This window comes from Coregonus lavaretus, assembly GCF_964263955.1.
Source record: "Coregonus lavaretus genome assembly, contig: HAP1_SCAFFOLD_3685, whole genome shotgun sequence".
NCBI classification, from domain to species: Eukaryota; Metazoa; Chordata; class Actinopteri; order Salmoniformes; family Salmonidae; genus Coregonus; species Coregonus lavaretus.
In genome coordinates, this window is record NW_028160154.1 from 1 (window position 1) to 22,751 (window position 22,751).

The 22,751-nt window shown below is 46.4% G+C and overlaps 1 pseudogene across 1 annotated transcript; it reads left to right on the plus strand.

Annotated features, from left to right (window-relative positions):
- Positions 1-283: 283 nt before the first annotated feature.
- Positions 284-21,003, plus strand: LOC311122066 (DNA-binding protein SATB2-like; annotated as a pseudogene). Its single transcript has 10 exons — positions 284-410; positions 1,730-1,853; positions 5,501-5,603; positions 6,787-6,837; positions 7,093-7,677; positions 8,592-8,804; positions 10,881-10,967; positions 11,911-12,060; positions 12,982-13,175; positions 20,332-21,003. The product of its transcript is annotated as a DNA-binding protein SATB2-like (transcript).
- Positions 21,004-22,751: the final 1,748 nt, after the last annotated feature.

The window sequence follows — 22,751 nt, forward strand, 5'->3', positions numbered from 1 at the left end:
TCTCCCTATTACTGGTGGTGTGTGTGTGGTGTGTGTGTGTGTGGTGTGTGTGTGTGTGTGTGTGTGTGTGCGTGTGTTGTGTGTGGTGTGTGTGTGTGTGTGTGTGTGTGTGTGTGGTGTGTGTGAGCGAGGGAGGGAGCTTGTATTATTTGTGTCTCACTAATCATCTTTCTCTGTCTCTTCCCCCCCCCCCCCCCCCCCCCCCCCCCCCCCTCGCTACCCCCCTCTCCTCTCTCCCATCTCTCTCTCTCCCATCTCTCCCTCTCTCCCATCTCTCTCTCAGGCATCATCAAGGTGGGTCGTTGGAACCCTCTGCCCATCCACTTCCTAACAGACTCTCCTGAGGCCACGGTGGCTGACATGTTGCTGGACGTCTATCATATGGTCACCCTCCGCATTCAGCTACAGAGGTGTGTGTGTGCATGCATGTTACTTTCTGTAGAGGGGTGAGGAGGAAAATGTGGTGGGCAGATATAGCTTTAGCTACACAGCTTATAAGCTTACAGTGACATAATTTATTGAAAGGCTTTGCATTTCCACTGTTTAGAAATAGATTGATTTTGAAGATACTACAACATTCCAGCTGTTGGAATAAAGTTGGAGTATTTCAATGTTATTGAATCAGACAGAGTTCCTTTGGGTGACTGATCTCATCTTGGCATTTTCTACATTTTCACTATAGGCCTCTGTAGTTCAACAGTTTACCATTGTGGAGCATTAGGTTTAAAATCTAAATTGGGCACGATCCAAGGAGGCAGCTATCCCAGATCCCAGTATCAGAGATTTATCTATTATCTGCCTTTCTCTCCAAGAGGGCTTTCATGCCAGTAACTTGTACTTTCCCAAAGAATCAGTGAACATGGCCCTGATAGCCAGATAAACAGAGATGGATAGACTCCAGATAAGTGGATTGTGGTCCTTATTGTGTTGTCGCATACCGTCCAGCTTTGTTTACATCTGTCTCCATGGTGATGGTATTGCCTGACATGTATAGTATTGCCACAGATAGAACAATGAGCCAGATGATTCACCGGATTTATGAATCTGAAGCATCCCTATGGAATTTCCACACCACCAAATATGGTGATGAGAGAAAGCCCAGTGGCCGGCAGTGGGAGAAGATGGAGTGAGATGGATTTTGGCCGACGTTCTGCAAAACTTCTCATGAAAGAAACATTTGATCTCAATACAGTCTTCTGTTCCCCAAAGTTTTTTAAAAATTGCATTGCTTAGAAAGAGTGCAAGGGCGAATTGAGTTATTGCACACACTCATTTCACAGAGAAGACGTTCTCTAATGGAAATATGCAAATACATGCTAGAATGCGCCAATAGGAGTTCGCTAGCTCGTGATTGGATCTGCCCACCTCCTTGCTTGTTTTGCCCACTATGATTAATTTGCTCCCATTGGAAACAACAGGCTGTGGTCTATCTTGGGTTAGTTATACAAATCTTTGGTATTGCCCTTAGCGACTGATGTGAGTTGAGGCAAATAAATAGGTAGTTTGTGGGATAGTACAATATCTGGATAGGATAGTGCATTCCAATTCCCTAGTTATTGACTAAATAGTTATTCAGTTATGATGTAGTGATGAACTTACACAAAGCTGGTGCAACCTAGCCTGGTTAAACCAGACTGAATGCAGTATTCAGTCTAGATTAACCAGGCTGGGTGCAACCAGCCCCAGGACAGGAAGTAGGAAGTGACTGACTTTTTCTATGGTTCTGTAGCTTTGCCAAGCTAGAGGACCTTCCGTCAGAGCAGTGGAACCACGCCACGGTGAGGAACGCCCTCAAGGAGCTTCTCAAGGAGATGAACCAAAGCACACTGGCCAAGGAGTGCCCCCTCTCACAGGTGATACTGAACCCCTATAAAACCTCCACAACACTCCAATACTACCCTGATCTGCTCAATTCTCTCACAATCAGGGCTCTAAAGTATGACCATTTTGGTCACGTAACACCTTCCTAATATTGAGTTGCACCCCCTTTTGTCCTCAGAACAGCCTCAATTCGTCAGGGCATGGACTCTACAAGGTGTCGAAAGCGTTCCACAGGGATGCTAGCCCATGTTGACTCCAATGCTTCCCACAGTTGTGTCAAGTTGGCTGGATGTCCTTTGGGTGGTGGACCATTTTTGATACACACGGGAAACTGTTGAGGTTGAAAAACCCAGCAGCGTTGCAGTTCTTGACACACCCAAACCGATGCGCCCATCACCTACTACCATACCACATTCAAAGGCACTTAAATATTTTGTCTTGCCCATTCACCCTCTGAATGGCACACATACACAATCCATGTCTCAAGGCTTAGAAATCGTTCTGTAACCAGTCTCCTCCATTTCATCTAAACTGATTGAAGTGGATTTGAAAAGTGGCATCAATAAGTGATCATAGCCTTCACCTGCATTCACCTGGTCAGTCTGTCATGGAAAGAGCAGGTGTTCCTAACGTTTTGTACACTCAGTGTATTGTTGTGCCTAGAAAGAAATCTGCCAGATAGTAATTGTTGTAATGATTAGGCTTCGCTGTACCATTGTTTCTGAGAGCCCTAGAGAAAAAGCAAGCACAGATTCGTGACCGTGATGGTTGCACCATTACTAAGAGAAAACCTCTTGTTTAAAAAGATGTGACCCATTAGCTGCGCTACGTTTTTTCCCTTCTATTGCGCATTGGTGCTGCAGCTTGATGCATCTCCATTGGCGGGCCGCATTTTATATTCATTAACCATGACGCGTGCGTTCTAAAACTACTCGCGGGCCGTTAACACTTTGGGTGCGTTCGTAAATTCAATCTGGAGTGCCAGAGTGCGCTCTGGGTGTTCGTAAATTCAGAGCGTTGTCAGATTGTACGTTCGTAAAGTGCACACTGGACACTCTGGCCAAGGAGTTGGGTTGATCCGAGCGTTCTGACCTCACAACGGTAGTCAAGCACCCAAGCTAATTGGCTAACGTTGGCTAGCTACTTCCAGACACAAATGAGAGAACACCTCACTCTGACCATTTTACTCGACCTAGCAAAGCTGGTTAGGCTGTTTTCATGTTATCCAGAGCGTTGGTGACTGTAACTGTGCTGCTGGCAACAATTTAATTACGCTTCTTTGCCGACGTTTACTGACACCGGCCATATTCAACTGGTGTTGAGCGTTCGTAAATGCATCAGTTATTCTGCGCTCTGGCACACTCACACAAGAGTGCTCTGAAATCGGAGTAGATAGCCAGAGTGAATTTACGAACGTAACATTTGTTAAGTCATGTTACCTCATTAGCTAGCTAGCTAACAACCTGGTAACTTTACCAGTATATCCAAACATTAGGGGGCAAAGAAAGAATGGAAAAGGCATAGCGTCTTCAGGAGATCAATCATCATAGCAATGAATGAATGACATATTCACACGCCATCATTCAGAACCGCGCTGACACTCTTAAAGAGACAGTGTACAATTTTCAATGTAATGCATCTCAATATGAAACAACGCTTTTCACACAATGTAGAAACCTACAATTCCCCAAATGACTTTATATATGTGTGTGATTTATGTATCTGTGCATGCTGTGTTTAAATGGAGCTCAATGCGTGGGTGTTGATCCCTGCTTCAATTGCATCCATGTGTGTGTGGCTGCTATGGCTATGGGCTATATTTCAATGGGTGGCTTCCCATGGTGATATACAGTACCAGTCAAAAGTTTGGACACACCTACTCATTCAAGGGTTTTTCTTTATTCTTACTATTTTTTACATTGTAGAATAATAGTGAAGACATCAAAACTATGAAATAATACATATGGAATCATGTAGTAACCAAAAAAGTGTTAAACAAATCAAAATATATTTTATATTTGAGATTCTTCAAATAGCCACCCTTTGCCTTGATGACAGCTTTGCACACTCTTGGCATTCTCTCAACCAGCTTCACCTGGAATGCTTTTCCAACAATCTTGAAGGAGTTCCCACATATGCTGAGCACTTGTTGGCTGCTTTTCCTTCACTATGTGTTCCGACTCATCCTTAACCATCTCAATTGGGTTGAGGTCTGGGGATTGTGGAGGCCAGGTCATCTGATGCAGCACTCCATCACTCTCCTTCTTGGTAAAATAGCCCTTAAACAGCCTGGAGGTGTGTTGGGTCATTGTCCTGTTGAAAAACAAATGATAGTCCCACTAAGCCCAAACCAGATGGGATGGCTTATCACTGCAGGATGCTGTGGTAGCCATGCTGGTTAAGTGTGCCTTGAATTCTAAATAAATCACAGACAGTGTCACCAGCAAAGCACCCCCACGCCATAACACCTCCTCCTCCATGGTTTACGGTGGGAAATACACATGCGGAGATCATCCGTTCACCCACACCGCGTCTCACAAAGACACGGTGGTTAGAACCAAAAATCACCAATTTGGACTCCAGACCAAAGGACACATTTCCACCGGTCTAATGTCCATTGCTCGTCTTTCTTGGCCCAAGCAAGTCTCTTCTTCTTATTGTGTCCTTTAGTAGTGGTTTCTTTGCAGCAATTCGACCATGAAGGCCTGATTCACACAGTCTCCTCTGAACAGTTGATGTTGAGATGTGTCTGTTACTTGAACTCTGTGAAGCATTTATTTGGGCTGCAAATTCTGAGGCTGGTAACTCTAATGAACTTATCCTCTGCAGCAGAGGTAAATCTGGGTCTTCCATTACTGTGGTGGTCCTCATGAGAGCCAGTTTCATTATAGCGCTTTATGTTTTTTGCGACTGCACTTGAAGAAACTTTCAATGTTCTTCAAATGTTCTGTATTGACTGACCGTCATGTCTTAAAGTAATGACGGACTGTCGTTTCTCTTTGCTTATTTGAGCTGTTCTTGCCGTAATATGGACTTGGTCTTTTACCAAATAGGGCTATCTTCTGTATACCCCCCTACCTTGTCACATCACAACTGATTTGCTCAAACGCATTAAGAAGGAAATAAATTCCACAAATTTAAGAAGGCACACCTGTTAATTGAAATGCATTCCAGGTGACTACCTCATGAAGCTGGTTGAGAGAATGCCAAGAGTGTGCAAAGCTGTCATCAAGGCAAAGGGTGGCTATTTGAAGAATCTCAAATATAAAATATATTTTGATTTGTTTAACACTTTTTTGGTTACTACGTGATTCCATATGTGTTATTTCATAGTTTTGATGTCTTCACTATTATTCTACAATGTATAAAATAGTAAAAATAAAGAAAAACCCTTGAATGAGTAGGTGTGTCCAAACTTTGACTGGTACTGTATGTATATATTTTTCAATGGTTGTTTGTGTCTGTGTGTGTGTGTGTGTGTGTGTGTGTTTGTGTGCAAGTGAGCGAGCATGCAAATGTATCCCCAATTAAACATCTCTCTCTCCCCTTCTCTCTCCTTCTCTCTCCCCCCTTATCTCTCCTCTCTCTCTCCCCTTCTCTCTCCTTCTCTCTCTCCTTTTCTCTCTCCTTCTCTCTCTCCTCTCTCTCTCCTTCTCTCTCTCTCCTTCTCTCTCTACAGAGTATGATTTCCTCAATAGTAAACAGCTCCTACTATGCCAATGTCTCAACTGCCAAATGTCAGGAATTTGGACGCTGGTACAAGAAGTACAAGAAAATCAAAGGTGCGAGTTCTGACCTCTGGGAACTCCCAAATGGCATGGACCAATTTCACTTTACTAACTGTCTCCTATCCTTCTCTAACCTTAGCCAATGATTACATTTAACATTTTAGTCATTTAGCAGACGCTCTTATCCAGAGCGACTTATAGTTAATGCATACATTTGTATTTTGTATATTTATTTTTTTATACTGCCCCCCCATGGGAATCGAACCCACAACCCTGGCGTTGCAAGTGCCATGCTCTACCAACTGAGCTACACGGGGCCCATATACTGGATTGGATTGGCCAAGCCATTTGAGTGAAAGCCTACTATTCGATTATTATCATGTTTCTGGCCAAGCCATTTGAGTGACAGCCTATTAGTGGCCAATGGCCATTCCCAGTCCTGTCCTGGGCTGACCCCTGGCTGGCGTCTGAAAGAGGGAGGAAGAGATGATAATAATGGAAATATAAAGTAGGGGGCCCATGTCGCCTGTTAACTGACATCTCCTTCACACAGCATTGGGAGCTTAGCACTGACTCTTCTTTATTAGAACCAGCTGATTCCTCCAGTGTAACCACAACCACAGGGGGTCCTACAGTACAACACAGGCCTGCCTCACAGACAGTCACACACAGACCACTGACCCCTCCTCACCCTGTCTGTATGTCTCTCCATCTGCCCATCCATCACACAATGCCTGCATGGGACAATTTTTACCCTACACTCCTGCCCCCTTGTTCCCCATCACACACACACACACACACACACACACACACACACACACACACACACACACACACACACACACGCACACACACTCCCCCATAGCTCTATAATTACCCTGCCAGACAGATCAAAGCAAAGCCCAAACCACAAACACAGAGTCACAGAGAGACCAGAGGAGAATAAAGTGATGTGGAGGGAGGCAGTGGTTGCCTGACAGAGTGAGTTGATGCAGTGTTGGGTTACACAGCCACTCCACTATTAGTTCTGGTCTCTGCCTGGCAGGGAAAAACACACGGTGTACGTTCACTAGCCTCCAGATGTGGACACAGTGAGTAATGGGTGATCACCCATTGGCTGGCTGTCCTGTCAGTCATAGTCGAGGAGTGCGCATAGGTGTATAGGAGAGGAATGTGTGTACAGTATGTGTGTGTTGTTAAGTGTTGCCTCTCTCACCCTATCTCTCTCGTTTCCTAGGAGATTATCTGGAGAAGATGTGGCCAGGAAGAGAAAATTCTGAAATCAAAGGTGAGGAATCTACTGTTTGTACTGTTTCTATGGTTAACTGAAAATAGAATTTGGCCCACTATGTTAGACCAGCACCACACTCATCTCCCCTTCCTTCCTTCCTTCCTTCCTTCCTTCCTTCCTTCCTTCCTTCCTTCCTTCCTTCCTTCCTTCCTTCCTTCCTTCCTTCCTTCCTTCCTTCCTTCCTTCCTTCCTTCCTTCCTTCCTTCCTTCCTTCCTTCCTTCCTTCCTTCCTTCCTTCCTTCCTTTCCCCAGTGGAGAGAGACAGCCTGGCAGACTTCTGTGTCCTGGGCCAGCGTCCCCCTCCCCACCTGGCCAGCCTGGCCCAGCTCAACCACCTTGGAGGGGGGTGGAGGTGCCCTCCTCAAGGGTGGATCTGGAGACCCCCAGAACCCCTCCCAACCCCCCCAACAACAACCCCAACAACAACACCCCCCCTCGCCCCACGGCCAGCTCCACCACAGCCCCCCTCTTCGTGGCCAGGTCCCCCCTCCCGGCCCTCAAGCTTCCCTTCAGCCTCTCCTCAGCCCAGGCGGGCTTCTCTCCCCCCAGCTTAGCCCTCAGCTGGTCCGACAGCAGCTAGCCATGGCTCACCTCATCAACCAGCAGCTCGCTGTTAACCGCCTGCTAGCCCACCAGCACCCACAGGCCCTCAACCAGCAGTTTCTCAACCACCCTCCCATCCCTCGGCCCTCCAAGGCAGGGGCCCCTGGGGACCCCGGGAACAACCCGTCTGCTGCGGAGGTCTCCAATGATATCTACCAGCACGTCAGGGACGAACTGAAGAGAGCCAGCGTCTCACAGGCTGTGTTCGCTCGCGTGGCCTTCAACAGAACACAGGTAACCAGACTAACAGAACACAGGTAACACAGTTAACAGAACACAGGTAACCATAGAATGCAGGTGACATGCTGTAACAGAACACAGGTAACCATAAAACACAGATGACATACTGTAACAGAACACAGGTAACCATAGAACACAGGTGACATACTGTAACAGAACACAGGTAACCATAGAACACAGGTGACATACTGTAACAGAACACAGGTAACCATAGAACACAGGTGACATACTGTAACAGAACACACGTAACCATAGAACACAGTTGACATAGGTAACAGAACACAGGTAACCATATAACACAGGTGACATAGGTAACATAACACAGGTAACCATACATGGATGGCCTTCAACAGAATACAGGGCAGGAAACACACCCACTATGTAGCCACACATAGGGCAGGTCAGGGCAGGGGTAAAGGACTGAAGACACAGGGTGAGAGGATGGAATAATGTTAAGGCTGATGTTGCATTCAAGCTTTACACAACAATTTGGAGTATTGGGATGACTTTGACACAAGTTAGCAGTAATATTTATATGATTTGATTTCTCCTCTGGGGTTTCAGCCAGTTTCAGTTCAATCTCTGAGTGTTATGATTGAGGTAAACTGGTGCCACAGCTTGCTGTTTCCCCGCTCCAGTTCAGTTTCTTCCTCCGCCCTCCCAGCAGTACACACACCTGCTGTATTCACACACAGTCACACCCCATTAAAACCAATATGGAGCCCACATGAGGGGGAGGGAGGTTTGCGCTTTAGGGCTGGTGAAGTGTGCGTGTGTGTGTTGTGCAGGCATGCATGCATATGGTTGTACGTGCGAGTGCGTACAGTGTGTGTGTGCGCAAGCTGCGAGCCACTCATTCTAAATGTATACGTTTGCGGCGTGCGTGCATGTGTGTGTGTGTGCACCAGGGCCTGCTGTCGGAGATCCTGCGGAAGGAGGAGGACCCTCGCTCTGCCTCTCAGTCCCTGCTGGTCAACCTCAAAGCCATGCAGAACTTCCTCAACCTCCCTGAGGGGGAGAGAGACCGTATTTACCAGGAGGAGCGTGAGCGCAGCATGAACCCTCCTGTCGGCCTGCCCCCTACCCCTACCTCCAGCCCTGGGGGCCCCCGCCTCTCACAGGTACCCCCACCCACCGCCCCCCAAATCTACCATAGACATTCTCCACTAAACTCCTCTACAGCAGGGCCTGTGTGTGTCTGGTTGACTGTGGTGTGTCTGTCTGTCTTTGTGCCTTGTTGATGGTTTATGTTGTCTGTGTGTTTTTGTTTTTGTCTGGTGGTTGTCAAGTTTTCTTTGAGTTTGCTTTGCTTGGTGTCTGTGCTGTTAGTATTGGTCTTCCACACAGGGTGATCTACCAAGTCAGGGTTAGAATAATGGACTGGGAAAAGGGATAGTACCAAAGACTGATCTAACCATAGGTACAGTGAGGGAAAAAAGTATTTGATCCCCTGCTGATTTTGTACGTTTGCCCACTGACAAAGAAATGATCAGTCTATAATTGTAATGGTAGGTTTATCTGAACAGTGAGAAACAGAATAACAACAACAAAATCCAGAAGAACGCATGTCAAAAATGTTATAAATTGATTTGCATTTTAATGAGGGAAATAAGTATTTGACCCCCCTCTCAATCAGAAAGATTTCTGGCTCCCAGGTGTCTTTTATACAGGTAACGAGCTGAGATTAGGAGTACACTCTTAAAGGGAGTGCTACTAATCTCAGCTTGTTACCTGTATAAAAGACACCCTGTCCACAGAAGCAATCAATCAATCAGATTCCAAACTCTCCACCATGGCCAAGACCAAAGAGCTCTCCAAGGATGTCAGGGACAAGATTGTAGGACCTACACAAGGCTGGAATGGGCTACAAGACCATCGCCAAGCAGCTTGGTGAGAAGGTGACAACAGTTGGTGCGATTATTCGCAAATGGAAGAAACACAAAAGACTGTGAATCTCCCTCGGCCTGGGGCTCCATGCAAGATCTCACCTCGTGGAGTTGCAATGATCATTGAGAACGGTGAGGAATCAGCCCAGAACTACGACGGGAGGATCTTGTCAATGATCTCAGGCTGCATAGGCTGACCAAGTCACCAAGAAAACAATTGGTAACACACTACGCCGTGAAGGACTGAAATCCTGCAGCGCCCGCAAGGTCCCCCCTGCTCAAGAAAGCACATATACAGGGCCGTCTGAAGTTTGCCAATGAACATCTGAATGATTCAGAGGAGAACTGGGTGAAAGTGTTGTGGTCAGATGAGACCAAAATCGAGCTCTTTGGCATCAACTCAACTCGCCGTGTCTGGAGGAGGAGGAATGCTGCCTATGACCCCAAGAACACCATACCCACTGTCAAACATGGAGGTGGAAACATGATGCTTTGGGGGTGTTTTTCTGCTAAGGGAACAGGACAACTTCACCGCATCAAAGGGACGACGGACGGGCCAGGCCATGTACCGTCAAATCTTGGGTGAGAACCTCCTTCCCTCAGCCAGGGCATTGAAAATGGGTCGTGGATGGTTATTCCAGCATGACAATGACCCAAAACACACTGCCAAGGCAACAAAGGAGTGGCTCAAGAAGAAGCACATTAAGGTCCTGGAGTGGCCTAGCCAGTCTCCAGACCTTAATCCCATAGAAAATCTGTGGAGGGAGCTGAAGGTTCGAGTTGCCAAAACGTCAGCCTCGAAACCTTAATGACTTGGAGAAGATCTGCAAAGAGGAGTGGGACAAAACTTGAGATGTGTGCAAACCTGGTGGCCAACTACAAGAAACGTCTGACCTCTGTGATTGCCAACAAGGGTTTTGCCACCAAGTACTAAGTCATGTTTTGCAGAGGGGTCAAATACTTATTTCCCTCATTAAAATGCAAATCAATTTATAACATTTTTGACATGCGTTTTTCTGGATTATTTTGTTGTTATTCTGTCTCTCACTGTTCAAATAAACCTACCATTAAAATTCTAGACTGATCATGTCTTTGTCAGTGGACAAACGTACAAAATCAGCAGGGGATCAAATACTTTTTTCCCTCACTGTAACTATATGTTGAAAAAAAGGCACATAAATACATCTCATTGATTGTGTATCTATGTTTAGTGCGTGTGATGTTAGATGAAGAGATGGTAACAATTTTAACGTTTGACAGGACGTATTTAGACCGACCATCACTAACCATGTCCCATGCCACCTCATGCAGAAGGTGTGGGAGAGAGGTATGGACGAACAGCTAACTCCTGACCCCTGGACTTCTATATGGAAGAATAAGACTAAAATCTCCAACTCGGTGAGCAGTTCACCCATCTACAATACTTTTTTGTCTCGCAATTCAGTACTACTGAGACTCTGTGAGCCATGTGTTCATCCACAATCCCTTTTGGCTTGTTCACAGAATGTACCTCACACACAGAATTCCTTTTGATCAGACATGGCTCAAATTCTTAGTGTACAGTATGTCAGATACTTGCTATGATTGATTTAATTTGCATGGTACTGTGGAACCAATGAAATTGTCCCAAAGTCCAAGCAAATGTCTGTTGTAGATAAATACAGTATATTTTGGAAATGGAGTAATAGAGGACTGACTAAAAAAGAGAGTTATGTACCTCTCTTCACTTGTTTACAATAGAGACACAGCCTTTAACCTGTTATCATAGGAACATGCTCTAGAGAAAGGGACAATTCATTTGGATGTGCTTCCCAACCCCACACAGCCTTTTAGGAGCACCACAGATAATCTCTCTCTGATGCAATACGAGGGCAAACACTCATTCTGGGACGCGTTTGTGTACTATCATTATTATGTCTGTATACATTTATCTTGCCATCGTTTATGCTTGAGAATGAAAGATTACTAGTCTGGACCTGCAAAGATAACCTCAAAGGCTTATAAGAAAACATACTGAGATTCAATACAGCGTCATTCTAACAGAAACTACAAAGGAGAGGAGAGAATGGCTTAATGACTTTTAATCTGTAAACATTCTCCATGTCGGAACATGTACGTCTATGAGTATAATGTCTGTTTAAAAGAAGAAAAAACTTAGACTGATCGTCAACTGATTACCTGTCATTCTTACTTGAAACCTCAACTTTGGTATTTGGCGCAGGGACAACATGTGGACGAGAGTTGGCAGTGTTACCCACTCTGGTACAACTTCATGGTTTGATAACTGGTTCTTTCTCTATGGACCCCCTCTCCCTGGTCCCTCCTACCCCTCCTCCCCCAGCCCAAGCCGCCAGGCCCCAACCCAGACCTGCCCCTAAAGCTGGAGTCTCTGGTCATCACGTCAGGTATCTATGATGAGATCCAGCAGGAGATGAAGAGGGCCAAGGTGTCTCAGGCGCTGTTCGCCAAGGTGGCTGCCAACAAGAGCCAGGTGAGAGGCCTGTTTTCACCCATGACCCATGACCCATGACATTGTCCCTATCCTGCTACAGCGTTCCGAACCTATTGTGCCACAGTGTGTCCCTTTGCTTGAGGTAGAAGTTGCCCTTAACAACAGATCTAGGAACCGATTACCCAACTCCCAAACCTAACCTTAACCATTAAGGGAATGAAAACATATGTGTCCCTTGTCAGTGGTTAGGGGCAGTTTCTGTGATGTGGGTGGTGGAGGGGCAGTTTCTGTGATGTGGGTGGTGGCTGGGACCAGATGGAGAGGGGTTGATGACCCTCTTCCACAGGCTGTTATATCAGACAGTGTGTCTCCACAGCAGTAGATAAACAATACCAGACAGATAAGCCAAATACCAACCTGGGGAAGAACTGATTCAGACATGTGATACCTGTCCTGCATATCCCCCCCCCCCCCCCCCCCCCCCCCCCCCCGTGTGTTTGTTTGTGGTGATCAAGCTATGTCTCTCAGGTTCAGGGGTCCAGGGGTGGCTGGGCTGAGGGTCATGGCTCACTGCACCCATCTGCTGCAGCTGGCCCAGAGAGGAGAGGGAGAGAGGGATGCTGAGGGAGAGGGGGAAGGGGGATGAGAGGAGGGAGGATGATAACTGATCAGGTTATTAACACTGCCTGCTGGTGGAGGCTGGATGCACACAACAGCTGGTGTCAAAGACTGGCCTAGTCTAGCAGAGATAATCAAATCTTCTCTCTCTCTCTCTCTCTCTCTCTCTCTCTCTCTCTCTCTCTCTCTCTCTCTCTCTCTCTCTCTCTCTCTCTCTCTCTCTCTCTCTCTCTCTCTCTCTCTCTCTCTCTCTCTCTCTCTCTCTCTCTCTCTCTCTCTCTCTCTCTCTCTCTCTCTCCTCCTCCTCCTCCTCCTGTCTCTCCTCCTACCTACCTGTCTTAGGGCTGGCTGTGTGAGTGCTACGGTGGAAGGAGAACCCTAGCCCAGAGAACCGTACTCTGTGGGAGAACCTGTGTACCATCCGGAGGTTCCTGACCCTGCCCCAGACAGACAGAGACCTGGTGTATGAAGAGGAGTCCAGGCACCACCACAGTGAGAGGCTGCATACTGTACTACACCTGCCCCAAGAACCACAGGTGAGAGAGACCAGCTGTTCTAGCATCAGATTTCCCTAACCTGAGTCCTAACCTTAGTGCTATGGTCCGCGCGTATGGACATGGGCTCAGTATGCTCGAGGGTAACATGGCTCCTTAGGTGTCTGATGTTTTTGGTATGGATAATTATTTGTGAGTGGATCTCTGTGTTTGAAGGGATGCTGTTGTTATGAATATGTGACTTGGGTCTCTGCTCTCTACCCCGCATTGATGTTGTCTGATATGTCTGAATTGTAATATCTTTCCAAAAAATACTGCTATACTGGAACAAAACTCTGCACTCACATAGGTATGGCCACTGCAGACTTGAATGGATAATGGCAAGAATATCACTTTTCTTTGGTTTGATACCAAACCTTCTCATACATTGAATGAGTCTTGTGGACTGGCCCCCTACAAACCTTTTCACAAACACACACACACACGCACGCACGCACGCACGCACGCACGCACGCACGCACACACACACACACACACACACACACACACACACACACACACACACACACACACACACACACACACAAAGACAAATGTATGCATATAGCATCATACACAGATGTACAGTAGTCCAGCTCTGCTGATTAAATTGACTTTTTCCAATTCCAGCCAGGGTCATTATTGGATCGAATACACTGAGGACACACATGCATTTATTCATTAAAACTGAAGTAATGCGTGTGCACACTAGGGTTTAATATTTTCCCGGTATTTTACAAATGTTCCATCCCCAGAATAAATCACTTTTCTCCCAGGTAACCCCCATAGGGCGGCGCACAATTGGCCCAGCGTCGTCCAGGTTTGGCCGGGCTAGGCCGTCATTGTAAATAAGAATTTGTTCTTAACTGACTTGCCTAGTTAAAGAAAGATTAAAGAAAATAAATAAATAACATTTCCCACCAAAACCGGAAGTGTCATTCAAAAGCACTATAAAGCATATAAATAGACCTATGACGCTACCTGAGCCTGATGAGCCATACATGAAATACATTTTATAAGCCCTATATTAACAACATTTAATGAGCCCAATCCCAAAAAAGCCCAAATGATTGTGCCGTTATCCAATACATATATGATATAGGCTACTGCACATTACACACAACAGCAAAACATAAAAGCCCATAGATGTAGCTAGCTATATGCTTTCTTGTGTAAATAAATGAAACTAGCTCCAGTAGGCTAATCTTTTTGAGTGTGAATTGTATTACTGTACTGTATTATACTGTATTATATGGACTGGAATTACGCACATCGTTCAAACCATGATTAAGCAGGGAGAGAACATGTGGTTCTGGTGCAGCACATGTGGCCTACAAAGTTACAAGTATAGGCTAGCAAATTTTATTTTAATTTTGAAATATAATAGGGCCTGTTTGTATAATTGGTAGGCTGACGCATATATACCTTTCATAATATTTATCCTAATGTTATTAGCCTACCTCCTCTTTCTCTCTCTATTGTTGCTTCATTCCTAAGGAGCGTTTTTTAAGGAGAGAGGCCAGCAGAGCACAGGTGCTTGCGTATTGCACAAGAGACAGAGGCTATAAGTTAGAAGCTTATTATGTATAACCCATCATTAATTAGCTAAATATAAAGCAAATAATGCATTTAATGTATGACCTGAAAGAGGTATGCTAGGACATCTATATATAGTGCTATATATCAATCTAGAACAGGATTATCTACAGTATTTTGGATTTTGGAGAGAGAGAAATACTGTGAGAGAGTGCTTGTGCGTGCACTGATTTTAAAGCAACGATATTCAAGTGTTTTAAAACTCTGCAGCTGCATTAAAAAAAGTAAAAAACGTTACAATTAAAAAATAAGGTGACCCCCGAAGGCCAGATGGAGATGGGTAAATTAGTCGGGCAGTCTGTCTTTATATTACTGTAGCATAGACTATGCTGCAGCAAATGTAGGCCTACCTGTCACAAGAAAAAAGTTACCATGATGAGATGATAGGTCTACATGCATTGTGAACTGCGCTCCATACTGAGATGGGCTGTCTGTCCCCACCCTGAGCATTGATTCATCATGCAGAGGCCACAGAGAAGCCAGATTTAGAAATTGCATATACTAATTTAACTGTTCCATGTCACGCCATAATGTTCATATAAATATTTTATTATAATTTACCGGTTTCTCGCAGTTATTTATCCCGGGAAAAGGGAGTGGTTTTGGGCGGTAAATCCCAGTAAATCTCGGTAACCTGGTTCCCGCCATTCAACCCTAGCGCACACACACATTAACATTTTGTGGTAACACACTAATATTAGGATTACCACGTGGAAAGGTTTCTCTCCCTCTTTTCTTTAGCTCTCATTTTAATGTCTTTTCCATTTCAACACAAATGCAAACATTTAATATTTTTAGCAAATGCTTATCTAATAGTTCTCAGTAATAACTACAGTAGTGACCATAATTTAACATAATATCTCAATAGTATACAAACATCACTGAGGATCCCATCGTCTACACAGGGGAATAAACACACTGTTGGTGGTGAGATTAGGTGGGGTGTGGTGTGGTGTGGTTCGGGAGGAAATGTCCCATTAGGAAGAGGTGATGGGGTGAAGGGATCAGGGGGAAGGATGGGGACACACCCTGACACGTCAATTCTCAAAGTGAGATTACCCACCCACAGTGTGTCAATATCACTACGATACAATACATCCAACACAGTTCACAGGGCCCCCTCCCCCAAACACACACAGACATCTCAGACCCCCCCCTTTCCCATGTCAACCCACCCTCCACCCCTCCTACTTTTATTTTGGTGCTGTGTATTAAAGGCAGAGATGGAAGAGGAAGCGAGACACCCCACTCCCTGTTTTTTAAAGTTATTTTCTGGTTCAATGAAAGTCAATGAACTAAGTCAGTGTTTCCCTACTCCAGTCCTCAAGTACCCCCAACAGTATACATTTTTGTTATGGCCCGGGACAAGCACAGCTGATTCTACTTGACAAGTTGAATCATGTGTTTTTGTCCGGGGCTACAATAAAAATGTGTGCTGTTGGGGTACTCAAGAAACGGAGTTGGGAAACACTGAACTAAGTAGACCAGACCCAGCTGCAATTGCATTGGTGTCTATGGGAGACTCACCCAGTTAAGAAGAACTGACACATTTTTTTCAATGCTAAACGGCCGTAGTGAACTATCTTCTTTTATCCACTATCTTTGATAAAGGCTCATCATAGGAAGGAAGTGGTTGTTACCATGGTGCCACCATTAACCTATTCCTCAGCTAGCTCCTCAAACACACAGACCAGATCAGACCAGAGAGGAGACTAAAAATACTTATATTAGAGAGGACAGGGAAGGAAGGAGGGACTGAGAGGGGCCACACCAGGAGGAGAGGATGGAATAGATGGAAGAAGGAGAGTGATAGATGATAAGGAAGGATGATCTTGGAGAGGGTGGGACAATTTATGGGGAGACCAAGGAGGGGGAAAGTCTGTCAGACTGTATTTGTTTCGGTGCATGTGTGTCCCTCTCCTGTTTTTGTTGTCCAAGTTGACACAGTCAGGAGAGGAAAGCCTCTCCCAAACCCAGATCAAACTCCATGTAGCACCCCTACCCACCACACACACACAAACACGTCTCCCTGCATGTCACCACAGACAGACCACACATGTGTTCCAGCTGCTACTCAACTCAGTCACTCACACATATACTGTACACTAGACACACAATATGATTCTAATCTTATACCACCTTTATGCTATACTGTATGTGCTGTTAGAAGTGCTTTATGTATGGGTTTATGTGAATAATCGGCCAACCCGCCGACCCCACAACCACTGACCAAAAACAAAACGACTCAAGGGTAATAAATTATGAATAAACCACTGCGCTTTTTGTATATCTACAGTATCATGTGACATTTACTATATGTGAGGCTGTGGGATTCTGATATCTCCATGTGTGACTGCGTGTCCATTAGATCCACAGGTGGAATGGTGTGTGGGTGTGTTGTGCGTGCTTGTGTGTGTGTGCGCGTGCGTGTGTGTGTGTCCTGTGCTCCCTTACCTACTCAGCCCTTCTCACACCCGTGGGGACAGCATCACATTTCTCCATGACTGACCCTGCCCTGATGACGCTTGGCTGGCTCTCTGGCTCTCCTCTCTAGCAGTACAGTATCTGCTGCTCTGTTTAAACCTCCATGTGTTGAGCAGTAAGTGCGTCCCTCTGCTAATTTGGCAGGCCCTGCCCTTATGAATAATTTCTCCATTGTTTTTGCTAAATGTAATTCTGCTGCGTGCGTGCGGGTAGTGGGTACTGTGCCCGGGACCTCCGCGCTGACTGCACTGTGGATTGAGACCCCAAGAGTGCTGGACTAGAAAGGGAGCTGGCAACAAGCCCCCTTCTTTCTACACATAGACACAGACACAGACACACTTACACACACTGTTCTCTCTGCTGCCCCTCTCTGTCTCTTTATGTCGTTTCATTCGTAGGCTACACGTGCAAACACTTTTATAAACCTATTGGTTCCTCTGATGGGCTAATTGTCAGTTTGAGCAGCTGAGTTCAGCTCTTAGCTCAGTAAACCACAGCCAGCTTAATGGTATAATTACTGATAAGTGGAATGATTGCCACATACACACTTGAACATGCAAAAAGGTCATATGCCAGCCCACCCTCACACACACAGAGAAACAAACCCCCCAAAAAACACACACACACACACACACACACACACACACACACACACACACAGATATATAGTACTTTCACATTATCTCAGTTACAGTACAAGTACTGTAAACAACACAGTATTCAAGCCACACACCTATGCAACAAAGACAGGCTCAATCACACACACACACACACACACACAGTGACTCATCCACTCCCCAGGCCTGGTGACACAGGAGAGAGAAATAAGAAAAAACAGTGATTAACAGGAAAGATGAAGTCATGCAGAAAACCAACAGAAAACTGTATTTTCCGTCATTATATATTTATCTGTGTGTTAATGGTGTCTCCGGTGGCAACACGCTGTCCCAGGCAGCCCCAACACACACACAGACACACACAGCGAAACACACACAGTAAAACACACACACATACACTCCCCACCCCTGGTCTGCCCGTGGCCCCAGGAGGACCAGCCCTCATTAAGGCTTTAGCTGAATATTTAATGTAGTATAATTCTTTCATAGTTCTGCATCTCTGTAATTCGCCTTGATTTGCGTTTAAAAGGAAACTTTTTATTTAATGCAATGAACTCATAATGTTCCCTGGTCGCAATTGAAATAAAGAACAAAAGAAAGGAGAGAGAACAGTTTGGAAGAATATTGAATTATGCCATGAGAAGGACAACTTCTACCTCAGTCTACAGTACTTTGTGGATGGAGGGGCGAAAAGGAGGGATGGAGAGATGGAGGAGTGGAGGCTCAGTTGGCGGGATGGAGGGGTAGAGGGTACAGAAGGATGGAGAAATGGAGGGATTGGAGGGGTAGAGGGGTGAAATGATGGAGGGCTGATGGGTAGAGGGGACGGAGGGGATGGGGATGAACGGAGAGGAGGGGTTTCATGGCTTTAGCAGGATCGGGGTTGATTTGGAGTTGGAGTCATGTTTGCTTGGCACTGGCTCTCTTCATTAGTGTCCCTCTGCATTAGAGCGAGAGAGAGAGCACTGGATTAAGGAACCACTAGTCAGCCCAGTGTGTTCTGTGTTTGGCTCGGCTCTCTCACGCTGCCACAGAGCCCAGGCCAGCGATCAGGCCTCTCTGTGTGTGTGGATCCATCCAAGAGTCCCCATCTTTGAAAGGAGTAGAGAAATGACTGCCTGGGGTCTGTCTATATGAGTATGTGTGTATTTGTGAGTGTGTGTTTGTTCCTGGTTGTGGTAAAGGGTAGTTTGGGGGGGTGGGGGGGGGGGGTTGTGAGGAGTGTGTGGTCCACATTAGGTCAAAGGGGAGAGCTATTTTCATCCTGTCTTATCCCTCTCTTTCCACCGCTGTCACCATTCCTTCTCATTCCCTCGCTTTGTGTGGCTGCTGTTTGTTTCACACAGACATAAAAAAAGATAATAAACGTCAGAAAGCGGGAAAAAACTCCCAACCTACACTCTTCCTGTAAATCGCTACCCTCAAACAGCCCCCACAAGTGAAATCGGAGCAATTTAATGGTCTGGCCTGCCCTCAATATTATTTAAGTAATACCCTGTTATTATTGAAGAGGGAGAGAGAAAAGCGAATGACTATTATCTTTGTGGGTCCTTTAATTTTAATGCACCACAGATTTATAGTTTAGCATTCCAGAGCAGAGGCACAGTGACTGGGCGGGGGACCGGGGCCGTGGTGCCCCACCCTGGTCGTAAAGCCAGTGGGACAGCGGGATAGCAACGCGCCACAGAGCTCTGTGATAGCTGCCTGGCTCTCTGACACTCCTCCTGCACCAAACAAGACAACAGGACAACAACACTCTAACCCCACTGACTCCCCTGACTCCCTTGGTCTGGCTTCGATCACCTCTCACCTTTACTTATCTTGACTCTGTCCCACCAGCACTCAAACTCCTTGACCTCTCCTTTGCCCAATTCTCTGCCCTCTCGTTCTTTCTTCTGCCCCTTTGCTTTCTTCTCTCTGTCCCCCTCACACCTCCTCCCTTCTGCCCTTCTTCTCTCCCCTCTGCCCCTCACTCTTCTTCTTTCCTCTCTTCCTCCAGTCTACCACCTATTCTTTAATGATGCCTCTTCCTCTATTGCCCCCTTCTCCCCCAGTGTTGTTAATGATCAGTGTGTTTGCGTAACACCAACCAAAAAGGAGACTAGACACAAGTCCCTCTCCCCCTCAGCTGTTTATCTGGTGAAACCGTGACGGTGGTAGAGCTGGCAGAGCAGGTGGTTGGAGTTTTACTACGAGCTAATCTTACATCCAGGTCATAGGTCAAAGGTCTACTACACAGGTGCTATAGTAGGAGTCTATCTGTGATGGTATTTTAGATATGAAGCTATGATTGGCTTTAACCTGGGTTCAGCCAATGAGCATCGCTGTTGAACTTAGCTCAGGCAATGGACATTGCTGTTGTTGAACTTTTTGTTAAATGACCTCTGACCACTGTAGAATGCCTACACTGTAGAGTGGTCCGTAGCTTTGATGAGGGGTCTCTGAGCCCCACTAATCAGCTGTACCTGCTTTCTCACCAGGCGCTGCACAGACAACCCCCACAACCCCTAAAGGACCACTCCCCGATGCACGAGGACCCCATGCCCCTCCAGGGTAACAACGAAGGGTCACAGAATGTTGAAGGAGTCAGTTCAGGAGTCGGTGGTGGCACAGTCATTAAGAAGCCTCGGTCGCGCACTAAGATCTCTCTAGAAGCCCTGGGCATCCTGCAGAGCTTCATCCAGGATGTGGGTCTCTACCCGGACCAAGACGCCATCCACACTCTGTCAGCCCAGCTGGACCTGCCCAAGCACACCATCATCAAGTTCTTCCAGAACCAGCGCTACCACGTCAAGCATCACGGCAGGCTGAAGGAGCTGGGGGAGGGGGCCGGTGGTGTGGATGTCAGCGAATACAGAGACGAGGAGCTCCTCTCCAGCTCAGAGGACCCTGAGTCCAGCGAAGATGGTCACGAGGAGATGTACCCCACTACGGAGAGGGAAAGAGGGGGGAGCAACCCAGCAGGGTCAGCCCCTGCCCTGGCCCCAGCCCAGCCTTCAGGGACCAGCATGGGGGCCATGGAGGAGGGCAAGGACAAGGGGCATTCTCATGGTCTGGGTGGGGGCCGAGCCAGCTCCCTGCCCCCTGGTAGCTCCTCATCCAGCCCCAGAGAGCAGGCTGACTTCCAGAGATAGAGACCCAGAGACCAGAGGAGACACAGAAAGAGAGCGAGACCGAGACAGACAGACATACAGAAGAAGGGAAGAGAACGGGAACTAAAGACTGGTAGAGGTGAAGAGGGGCATAGATGAGACAATGACAGACTCACTGATTCATGCACAAACATACACACACACACACATACACACACACACACACCCACACACCCACACACATATACTTACAGAAATACAGATGTATGGGGTCCCAAGGAGGCTTCATCAAAGAGTGATTTAAGTGAAAATACAATATGTTACCTCAGCAACATGAAGCAGGGAAATGCCATGAAACAGCTGTCATGTGTAACAGTTAGAATAGCCTGTTCACTAATGTTGAGCCACTAGACAGAGAGAAAAAAAACATATACACACACATCTCACCCCTGGCCACAAGAGGAACTTGCCACATCAACACTACTTTTGAATTGAGACAATCCCAAAACTCAGCTTCACCCAAGTGGGCGGGCTCTCATCTGCTTTGTCCAATGACTGCTCTCCCTAATGTCTCAACATCACCCACATACAGAACACTTGTCCTTATTTCGATCTTGGGTCAAGCCCCTAACTGACACTCATAGACTGAATACTGGGGGCCTGCTCAGACCTCTACTATCCCATGGTCCCTCAGCTCCATATGCAGACTCCAGAGCTACAGACATTTACATTTTAGTCATTTAGCAGACGCTCTTATCCAGAGCGACTTACAGTTAGTGAGTGCATACATTTTCATACTGGTCCCCCGTGGGAATCAAACCCACAACCCTGGCATTGCAAGCGCCATGCTCTACCAACTGAGCTACACAGGACAGTGACCAATACAAAAACTAGGAGGCTCATGGTGCTCACCCCCTTCCATAGACTTACACAGTAATTATGACAACTTCTGGAGGATCAGAGAATGAATCTAGTACTGAAAGCATAAGCTACAGCTAGCTACCACTGAAGTGCATAAAATGTGGTGAGTAGTTGACTCAAAGAGACAGAAAGACAATAGTTGAGCAGCTCATCATTAGCTGGCTAAGGAGTTTTTAGGGCGGCTGTGGCTTTCCTTCACCTCCTCCCCCTTTCCACCCCTCCATGACAGGACTCCTCTAGTCTTTGGTCTTTGACAGTGGTGGCAGTTTGGGTGGGTGGGTGCATGGCGGATGGGTTTTGGGTGGAGGTAAGAACAGTGGTATGGGAGAATTCACCAATGATAAACAAATATGGTTTGTCAAAGTCCACAATTGAGCTTTATGGTATTTTTAAAGTTGGAATCTCCACTCCCAACCCACTCCTGTCGCCATCCCTCAATGGAGCAACCACACCCTACCTAACTCCCTACCCCCTACATCCAATATGGATTATTCTCATCACTCTCCAGCACTTATCCCACACTAACGTAGTTTTTATGTCCACCACACTCTCTCCCTATCTCCCCCTGTCATGCCTCAGCCCAGTCTCCCTCTCTTTACTCCTTTGTGGGTACTTTGGTTTACAAGTAGGTAAACCTATCGAGGTTTAGGCAGACATAAGAGAGACTGAGGACATGAGGATCCAGTGGTGTGAAATGACACTCAGGGCTACAGTTACTTTGGACTGTACCCCTGCCTACCCACCCTCGCCATATGTGGAGAGAAACAGGGAGTGACACAACAGAACGGAGATTCAGCAACCAAACAATCAGTCACTTTATGTGCGGTAGCCCACCCCTTCACTATTTTTCCCCATCCCTCGTTCCTTCC